General features: G+C 41.0%; 1 protein-coding gene across 1 annotated transcript in view; it reads left to right on the top strand.

Moving 5' to 3' along the window:
• The first annotated feature begins 2,766 nt into the window (after nucleotides 1-2,766).
• Nucleotides 2,767-9,743, top strand: part of IL31RA (interleukin 31 receptor A) — a 31,291-nt gene continuing 24,314 nt past the window's right edge. The window contains exon 1 of the mRNA XM_061469383.1: nucleotides 2,767-2,906. The gene's annotated coding sequence lies outside the window, so the exon portion shown is untranslated. The remainder of the gene's footprint in view (nucleotides 2,907-9,743) is intronic.

Genomic DNA, 9,743 nt, shown 5'->3' with positions numbered 1-9,743 from the left:
ACATGGGAAAGCAGGAGCTTGGGGAGTGGAAAGAAGGTGAACATTCTGCACGGAGAAAAGATGGTGGAAGGGTGGGGGGATCCTGGAAACGAGAGAGTTACATGGAGCCAGACACTGGGGAGCCTGGGTGCCTGGTCTGGTGGTGGTGAACAGCTGTGGAGCAGGGAGCCAGCAATGCTATTCTCAGAGGCCATCTCCTTGATGTGCTGGGCTGGTGTGCCTAACGGGGGGTGGATCGCTGGTCAGGGTGACAGCTCAGCTATCACTGGTTCTAAAATAAACCTGTGTATCAAGATCTGCAGCTTGTCTTCTTGCCTGTGACAGTACTGTAGGATGAACACATTCATTGTGTCTTATGGATCTCTTCCTGAACTGGGGCCAAGGCATCTGGGTGACATCTATACTGATTAAGATATTAAAATGCAGGATCTGTTCTTGAGGAGTGTCTGCTTAGAAAGAATGGTCAGTGCTCAGTAAAAGGCGTGTTACTGGAAACCTTGGATTTCCATGTACTAGCACCTCAATATCTCTCTTAATTGCAACATTCCTTTTAACTCTCATTCCTTTTGTTCCTTTTTATGTTGATAGCTCATTGTTCTCTTAAGTCAATCATTGAATACATTTGTTAGCTTTGAAAGGGATCATAAGTCCATTTGTTTCCCTCAGTGCTGATGCCCTAAATAATACATGAAGTGCACACGTGTGAGTGCTCCTTGGTGACAGCTGCTGCCCAATACACTTGCTTCATGGTGCATGTTCATGCAATTTAATGGCATGTTGTATTGGCTCATCTGCCAATAGAGTAATCTGCAGTGTTGCTCTGTAGTTAGGTAGCCGGCACTCAGTGCCATGTGAAAGTACTGTGAAGTTTGTGCCAATGTCCCCCCCAGAATGGCTTTAAATGGAAAGAGGGACATTTAGGTTAGGTGCTAGGCGGAAGTTCTTCCCTGCGAGGGTGCTGAGGCGCTGGCACAGGGTGCCCAGAGAAGCTGTGACTGCCCCATCCCTGGCAGTGCTCAAGGCCAGGCTGGATGAGGCTTTGAACAGCCTGCTCTAGTGCAAGGTGTCCCTGCCAATGGCAGGGGGTTGGGACTGGGTGACCTTTAAGGTCTTTTCCATCCCAGCCCACTCCGCGACGCTCCGGCAGGCACCCTGGCGTCGTCCGGCCCCGGCGGCTGTCACCGCCCCGCCCGCCGCCCCGGCTGGCAGGTGAGGTGGCCGCGGCGGGAAGGGCCCGAGCGCGGCGGAGAGCGGCGCGGGTGACGCGTCCCCCCCTCGGTCCCCGCGGGTCCCTCAGCGGTGGCTGCGCGGGGCGGGAGGGGCCGTGCTCCCCTCCAGCCCCGCCCGGGGGCCGCCTTCGGGAGCAGGGCAGGGCGGGCAGGGCGAGCGGGGCGGGGGGAGCCGGGGGGAGGCTGACACCGCGGGCCTTGGCGCCGGGGCGGGGGTTTGTGTCCTCCGCACTACAGTAAAAAGGGTTACTTGGCCGGTGAGTTCCTTCTGGTTGTGTCGGTGGCGGGGAGGCGGAGGTCCTGAGGCATCGCTCTGCTGCTGCCGTAAGTGGAAGGTTCGTTCCTGTGTTTGTGTGTTTGTTTATTAGCAGAGGTCCCTCTGCGCGTTTTTGAGAATACTGAGCATGGGAAAGTGATGTTCTTGCACGGAGGATTAGTGGAGTGGATGCTTCCAGCGGTGATGATCCTTGCCTTCACATCCCTTCAGATGTTCGTCCCACGCTTGAGGCAGTGCGTGCTTCTGTGACTGCGGACCAAGCGACTCCTTTCAGTTTCTTTCTTTCAAGTCCATGAGACAGAATTGAAACTTCCTATTTTATCTGTTTGCAATTGTCTCTTTTCGGGGAAAAATGTGATACAAATGCTGGCGGTGATTTTCTTTGTGTGTGCAGCGCTAAGGCTTAGTTCTTAAAAGTTTTGCAATACATGCAGTCATTGAAGGCAGGAAAAGCTCTTTCCTAACTGCTGGCTGCTGAAGTTGTTTGATTTCACTCACATTTTCTCAAAGTGACATATCAGATTTAAATACACTGCCCCAATCCCGCTTTTGTGCCTCCTGGAAAAATACGGTTTTGTGTTATCCTTCTGTACACATCTGTCACGAGTATCACCTACCTGTGCTCATGCTTAAATTGAGGAAGCTGCAAGGAACTTCTTAGCTGTAGTGGACTGTGTTACTGGTCTTTTGAAGGTGATTGTCTAGAATAGTTGAAATCCAGATTCTAGCCTCTCTCTGTGGATTAAGACACTGGGCAAGAGAATGTTTTTATCCTTTAACAAAGCTCCATGTATTGGGCAGAAGATTAGAATGGTCAGTTCAGATTTTTCTATTAGATAGAGGCTAATCGGTAACAAGACAGGTCTCAGAAGGGATAAAACAGGGACAAAAAAGCACTTTAGGTTTCTATCATAGAGGTTGCAGTACTGAGTGTTAAAAATCTCGATTTTTCTATAATAATCAGGTAAGTCTGGTAATTTTTTGCATTATTTGGTACTTGTAGGGAACATTTTCAACTAAAAAATACTCTACTGGGAGATATCAAAACACAGCTGGTTTTAGTAGGTTCCATGGAGCCTGGTTTCACAAGGCTGTGCCAGCTAGCAGTTTTGACTAAGATGTAAAATTATTGCTCATAAAGTTTACAGTATAGGCCATAAGCAAAAGAAAAACAGGATGTATAACCTTTATGAGATGATCTGAATTAGCAGGGTGATACGGCATTTCTCTTCTGCAGGTCAATACCAAGATAGATATATTTGGAATCAGAGAATACAGAGGATGCTCATCGAGACAACAAACTCTTGGAAAGTAGAAACATAAAGACCATTTTAGATGATTGTGTCCTCTGCTGCTGAATAAAAGGGGCTAATGTTCTGTTTAGAGTAATAGGATAGGAGGTAAGTGTCTGGTAGTGATCTTACATTCCTGTAACCAGGTGTTTAGCATCCAGCCGTGAAAGGTGGTGAGGAATAGGTGAAGGTTAGGTCTGCAGAGGCTTCCCTGTCATGTTGCACATTCACTGCATTAATGCAATGGAGTGTGTAGCTCACTTTGTAGGTCTAGCTCCGACTACTCAGATATTGTGTCTGCACTTCAAGAGGGGTGTGAAATACAGGAGACCCTTCAAAAGAGAGAGAATATAAAAAAATAAAAGAAATGTAAATCCAACTTCTATAAAAGGACTTAATATATAACCTTTATGTTTATAAAGGATGAGATTAATATGGAGAAAAATATTTGATAGTGGGAGTGTAAGTAAGCTTCTAATGGTGGAGATGTAAGCTGAAATGCTGTGTAGGAGTTGTTTATGTTGCAGATTAACTCATAAAAACAAGAGCAAATGAGGTAGTAGCATTATAAATGCAAAAAGCCCTGTTGGCTGAGTCTGTAAGGAGTCTGAATTTATAATGTTTTCTGGAATATATGGTTAAATCTCTCTTTTCAGAATGGCCTGTTATGGGTACAGATAAGCTGCAGGATCACAGTCATCTTTTCTGAGTGATAAAGTACGAGAGGGAGGTTATGCTCTTTCCTTCTTGTGCCTGTTGGGAGCACAGGTTTACCTGCATTCCTGTCTGAGTTCTTGTAACACGTGCAGCAGTTAAGTGTAAAGACAGGGATTACAATTACATTCTGTGTTTTGGGGCTATAACTGATTCCCTGAACAGTTTCAGCCAGGCAAGCTTTTGTTTGCTTTCTTGTGAAACACGGTTTGGTAATGTTGTTTAAGTGGATATATGTTTTGCCCTGGAACATCTGGAACTGGTCTTAGTTTAAGAGGCAAGGCTGGACAAGGTGAAATACTGCTCTAAAGTAGCACAAAAAATCTTCTTTTGGATTTCTGACAGGTGTGTATTCTGCACAAACTTCAGGTTAAAAATACCAAGTCTGGTAGACCACGACAGTCTGACACAAAATCATCTCCCAGAGTAGACTCTTGTAGCCAAAATAGACTTTGTATTCTCTCAAATGCTGATCCTGAGAGGAAGGCTCGAAGCCCCAGCTTGGCTGTTCTTTCTCAGTGAAAGCAGAGCAAGGAATGACAGTGCCGCTATGAGAACTGCAGTTCTTTCTGGTAGTATCACCAGCATTTGTTTCTAGTGGTATTGATAGCCTAGCCTTTCTTTCAGTGAGCATTATCAAATCAGATATAGTCATGTAGTTAAAATGAGAAGAGTGACCAATATATAAAAATTAAATCTTGGTTTGTGTTTGTAACTTCAAGCCTTTCCCCTATTTTTTTTTTTTTAATTGTGAGGTCTAATACATTAATTAGCAAACAAATACTTATTTTGCAGCTTTTGCATCTAGGTGAGCATTTTAATTCTTAAAATATATTTAGAGGCTTATTTGTTATGCTCATTTAGAGAATAGTGAATTCTATCTACTAGATAAAGATTATTTTTCTGTATTGGTATCAGGTTGCATTTAGGCAAAAATTGTACTTAAATTCCTATGTACAGCATTTTCTATTAAAGTGCATTTAATATTCATATGCTACTAAGTATTAACTATGAATATTGTTCTATAACAAAACAAAAGGTTTATCAAGAAATGTTTTGCTTCTGTAACTCCAGGGTATGCTAAACAAAATAACTGTTACAAGAGGTTATTAACTGAACTGACCTTTCCTGATCACTGTCCTTCAGGATTTTAGAACAAAATTATCTTATCCTTTTGTGGCTATTTTTTTTTTTTTTTTGTATTTGGAGACTGAAAGAGGAAAACGACTTTCCTGCCTTTTCAGTTTTGAGTTGATTTGCAGCTTTTGTATTAACAAGTCATTGAACTTGATGAATACAGCCTTTATTTCTTTCATTTTTTTCCCACTATTGCATTTTTAGAACAAGGTTCTGTGGTCAAAAGTTGGCACAGCATTTTGAGAGGCTCTGCTCCATGCTGCTCCTTCAGATGTGTCCCTAAGCTTAGTGGTTTCTGTTTTCTTAATAAATATGTATTTGATTTAAGTAATTTTAGTAGATTTATGATAGTATTATGTTTTAAGTTGGGCTGTCATAATTTCACATTTAAATAGGGTTTATTTTTAAAAAGAAAATGTTTGGATCAAATCCTATTTATATGTTAAAATCTCAATTTTATTCATCCTGGTATAATGTTCAGCTGAGTATTTTTAGCTGGGTTAAGGACTTGGTTAGTTAGACTTGGTTAGGACTTCATAACTAAGGATTATGAAACCGGTGTGCTCAGATCTTTCGCTACAGTGGCTGTCATTTTTCCCATGGATGAATTTGTCAGTGTGTGATTTATAGGGATTTGAGAGCTGGGAAAAGCCTTGAGCTCTTCCTCACACCTGTTGCTTCCTCCAGTAAGTTTACACATCATTCTCTTTTCTGACCTATGTAGAGAAATCTCTTTTTTCTCTTCTGTTGCTCATTGGGACTCACTCTTGATGGAACCCTGACCAATCCTGGAAGCTGATATTTCTACACCCTGGTGTCTGGGAATGAGACTGAAGTTCATATTTGAATCATTAGCCTGGTATGTTCTCTTTCATTGAATCACAGAATGGTTTGGGTTGCAAGGGACTTTAAAGATCATCTGGTTCCAGCTGCCTTCCATGGGCAGGGACACGTCCAACTAGACCAGGTTGCTGCAAGCCCCATCCAACTTATTCTTGAACACTGCCAGGGATGGAACAGCCACAGCTTCTTTGAGAAACCTGGGCCAGCGGCTCAGCACCCTCACAGGGAAGAACTTCCTGATATCTAATCTAAATCTACCCTTTTTCAGTTTAAAGCCATGCCCCCTGGTCCTATCCCTACATGTCTCACTATATGCCTTTTCCCTCAAAGATCTGTGTAAGCACTGTTTAATTTGAATCTTGGAGTTCTGAAAACTGATTGTTATGGCTTTTCCAGTTGCATCTGTCTATAACTTCGTGGTCAGGTGTCCCAGTGGGACAGAGTGCAGGCTAGGGCTCCAGCCGTTCAGCATTGGCTGATGTCATATAGGGTAAGGCCTGTCTCTCTGTGTGGTAGCTGGCGTGGCAGAGCAGTAGCCATTGCTGCTTAAGCCTAAATAAAAGACAGCAATGGCTATTCAGTGCCTTTCTTCTCTCACAGTTGGTAGAAGACTTAGTAGGAAAGGATGCCCTGTCAGGTTCCAGCAAAGATGTTAGAAATTCACTGTGCTTATGTTTTATAAAGGCTAAAGGCATACTGCCTTTCCATTTATAGATGGACTGTGTTCTTTATTATTGGTGTAACAGCCACACAGCATGCAGAAGTATGTGTTTGTGTAGTTAAAACCAATCTTGTAATTGGATCTGACTGGAAAAAGAGTTCCTGTCCCTAAATGGGGGAGAATTAAGAAATAATCTTAAATACAGCATGGAGAAAAGTTACTTTGGGTAATTTTTTCCACTAACTTATTTAAATTTTTAGACCATAGCTCTTTCAAACAACCTAAATTTCAAAGTGAAAATGGAAAATCAGAGGTTTTGGTATTGAGCAAGCCTTGTTTCACCAACAATGTTACACAACTTTTTATCTATCTAATGAGATCTTCATTGAGATTGCCCCTTCCTGCAAGAAGTCTGGCTTTGGTAAATAATGTTTTTTTTGTTTGTTTTTAACAGCTGAAGACCACAGTTCTGTTCATGGTATTTGCTTAGACATTAGAATTTAGCTTTTATATAAGTGAAGCACTTCTGAATTTATGATGTGACTTTCACTCAGGGATGGTCTTTCAACACTTTTACATGTGCAATTGCCCAAGTAAAGAGCCCAAAAGTGATTTAGTCTCCTACCAGTATAATGACAACCATGTCAGACATGGGCAGGGTTGTAACCTGCTGTGTTACTGTCATGATACATGGTAAATAGCAGCTAGCATGTCAGATAAATGGCTGCTAATTGGTATTGGAGAAAGTGGAAGGAGGTGCAACATAGCATCAGGACTGAACTAAACTAACAGCTCACAGCTGGGAAGAAAACGTGATGGAGGTCTCTCTCCCCCCATCCTCTCCTGTATTTCTCCACTTTCGGCAAGTGGAAGTGACTTACTGTGTGATGCACATTAGAGGAGCAAAAGGAAGGAGAAAAGGTAGGTATGGTTATGGGATGAGGACTGCTCACTGAGTGTGCATGGAATCTTTGGCTGTTTAAGGTTTCTGGTGAGCATGTGGAAGTAGAATTTTTCAAGGGCTTGTAACTTGCATGCCAGATTTGCCATGCTTGATCTTCTGGTGCTATGCTCTGATGTGGTGGAAAATGCGACGGCATGTGCTGGTTTTGGCACATGCATAATTAAAACAGTGTTTTTTATGATTTCCCAGTGCTTCTGAGTTCCAATTCCTGGCTAAAATAGTGTGTGGGATTGTTGGATCTAGTCAAAGGAATATGATAAAAAAAGTACTTTCATTATTCTTAGAAACAGCTGAACTATTTCGGCTGAAATGCAGCTTCTGTTTCATGTCCTCTCAAAAATAGTGAACCAGCATATGCAGAACATCAGCAGAAACTGCTAGAGATTTGCCAAGTTGTAAGCAAAGACAAACAGTGGGAAGTGATAAACTTAACAGGCTTTTCCTTTTTATTTTTTTTTACTTTTTAAAAATTTTTTAACTTTTTTAATAATGTTTAGCAGATTGTTCTTCATCTCCCTCCCAGATTTTTTGCACCTTTCTATGCTCTAACCAGAGTCATGGTTCTGCTTGTGCTGTCTCTTTGCTTTTCTGACAACCCTCAGAAAAGATCTATACAATAATTTAATTTCCAGAAGGAGAGCAGCTGCTCCCAGATAAAGTCATGTCTGTGGCAAATCATAGTTGCTTTTTCTTTTTTTTTTCAGTGGATTGTCTACTGAAATGGTCTGTCAATTTTATTAGAAATGTTTTGTAAATTGATTTTTTCCTGGGCTGTAAAAAATCAATGACCCATTAGCTGATTTTGTTTTTTTTTTTTTTCTTTTTTTTTTTCCGTAGTCCATGAAGTAGAAAAGCTGTTAGCACTTACAGTAGTGTAATCATGTTCAGTATTGACAGCTGCTCTGTGGTGACATTGCTTTTCTCTCTTTTTGCTCAATTCTTTTATAGTGGCATATATTTGAAATTATGCTGCTGCCTGTATGAACAGGAAAACTGGAAACAACTGGAAGCAGTTGTTTCTTGACATTCTGTTATCTAATCTATGTCAGCTTTTTACTGTTTTTTGTTAGTGTGTAGCTCTGTTCAGTGAATCTAAGGAAGGAGTCAGTCACTAGGGGAAATGCTTTAGTCACGACCATAACATGTAAGCCTTGTATTCCCATGGTAGATGCAGACAAGTGGAAAATCTCTGTTTTGAACTACTGGTTTTGTTTCACAAGGTCTTTACAATACTGAATACTCAGTGAGCTTTTATTACGTGTTGATAGCAGTTAAGCCTATGGAAAAAAAAGAATAGTGCTTTGTTATTTATATTAAATACATTAAGCTCTTTCCTTTAAACAGTTACATACACGCTGATCTTTACATGCAACACAGAAGATTTGGTCTTCTCATGAATGAATATATGCTCCGAGATTAAAGCCATATTTATAGAGCTATTGTAAAAACATTTTAGTTGACTAATATGATTATTTACTTTTTTAAGTTTTAAAAGAAGTGCTTATGCCAGTGTAGCATTTGTAGTGCTCTTGGTTATTTTGCTTGCTTTTGTTGCTGCTGGTAATTATCTTTGAGGTGTGTTGGTTTTCTTAACTACTAGTTTCCCAGCTAATAAAGTACTGGCTACCTCAGCGTTTACCACAGCTGTATAGAAACCATTGGTGTGTATTCCTGTGAAGCTGGCAAAGCCTTTTTTAGGTTCATAATTACGACTTCTCTTTGGTTTTGAATGGAAAGTACTTTTCTTACAGCCATTGCTTTGGGACTGATTTTTTCACTTTGATATCTTTCTTAAATATAATAATTGCATTCTTTAGTGCTTACAAAATATACTCCTAGCTTTAACAGAGCGCAACTTCTAGTATGTCATCAGCATTGCTATGGACTATATTTATTCTGAAATTTTAAAATAGTTTAGGATTTTAAAATCTGCATCTGTTTTTAGTTCTGCACCTTGTGCAGAATACTGGAACAATTTCTTAAGGTTCTTTGTATTTATTGCCATCAAAAGTGTAATTTGTCTTTATGGCATTGAGAACAAGAACTTACCCTAGGTAAAGCTGCAATATGTTCTCTTTTGTAATTGCTTTCTTTCTTGCTGTGGTACACATCTTGTCACAGATGAATTTGAGGAGTGTGTCACTGGGCAAACTCCTCTTTCGTTTATCTTTTTATCCCATGTGTCCTTTTGATTTTTTTTCTTCTGTTTTGCACTGTCATAACCTTAAAGTTTATCAAACGGTTCCTGAGAGAGTCTGAAAGCAATATTTAAGATGAGTTCTGGCAGAAACTGAGCACAAAACAATTTTTTTTTTGTCAAGGCTTTCTCTTTTAGGTTACCATAAGTCTTTATCTGGTAGCAAAACCAGGAAGTTTTTGTGCAAGGGACCATAAAGTGAAGTTCACCATAGAGTAAACCCCTTCTGCCTACATCCCACCTATAGATCTGTGTCCCAAACAGTGACCTGGTGCATACCCACTTCCTAGCATTGTCTGAACCTGTCCTACCTTGTTTGGTCTGAAAGCTGCTTGTGTGCCTGTTCTAGGGAGATAGCACTTGCTTCCTCCCTAGAGTCCCCCTGAGATACAGGTTTGCATGGAGAACTGAAACCCCCGCAGCTCCTCA

The sequence above is a fragment of the Pezoporus flaviventris genome, unplaced genomic scaffold (assembly GCF_033815535.1).
Source record: "Pezoporus flaviventris isolate CSIRO_AGI_PZ_B2104156 unplaced genomic scaffold, CSIRO_AGI_Pfla_v1 ptg000057l, whole genome shotgun sequence".
Classification (NCBI taxonomy): Eukaryota; Metazoa; Chordata; class Aves; order Psittaciformes; family Psittacidae; genus Pezoporus; species Pezoporus flaviventris.
The sequence above is the reverse complement of the archived record's forward strand: the minus strand, read 5'-3'. Positions and strand labels throughout refer to the sequence as shown.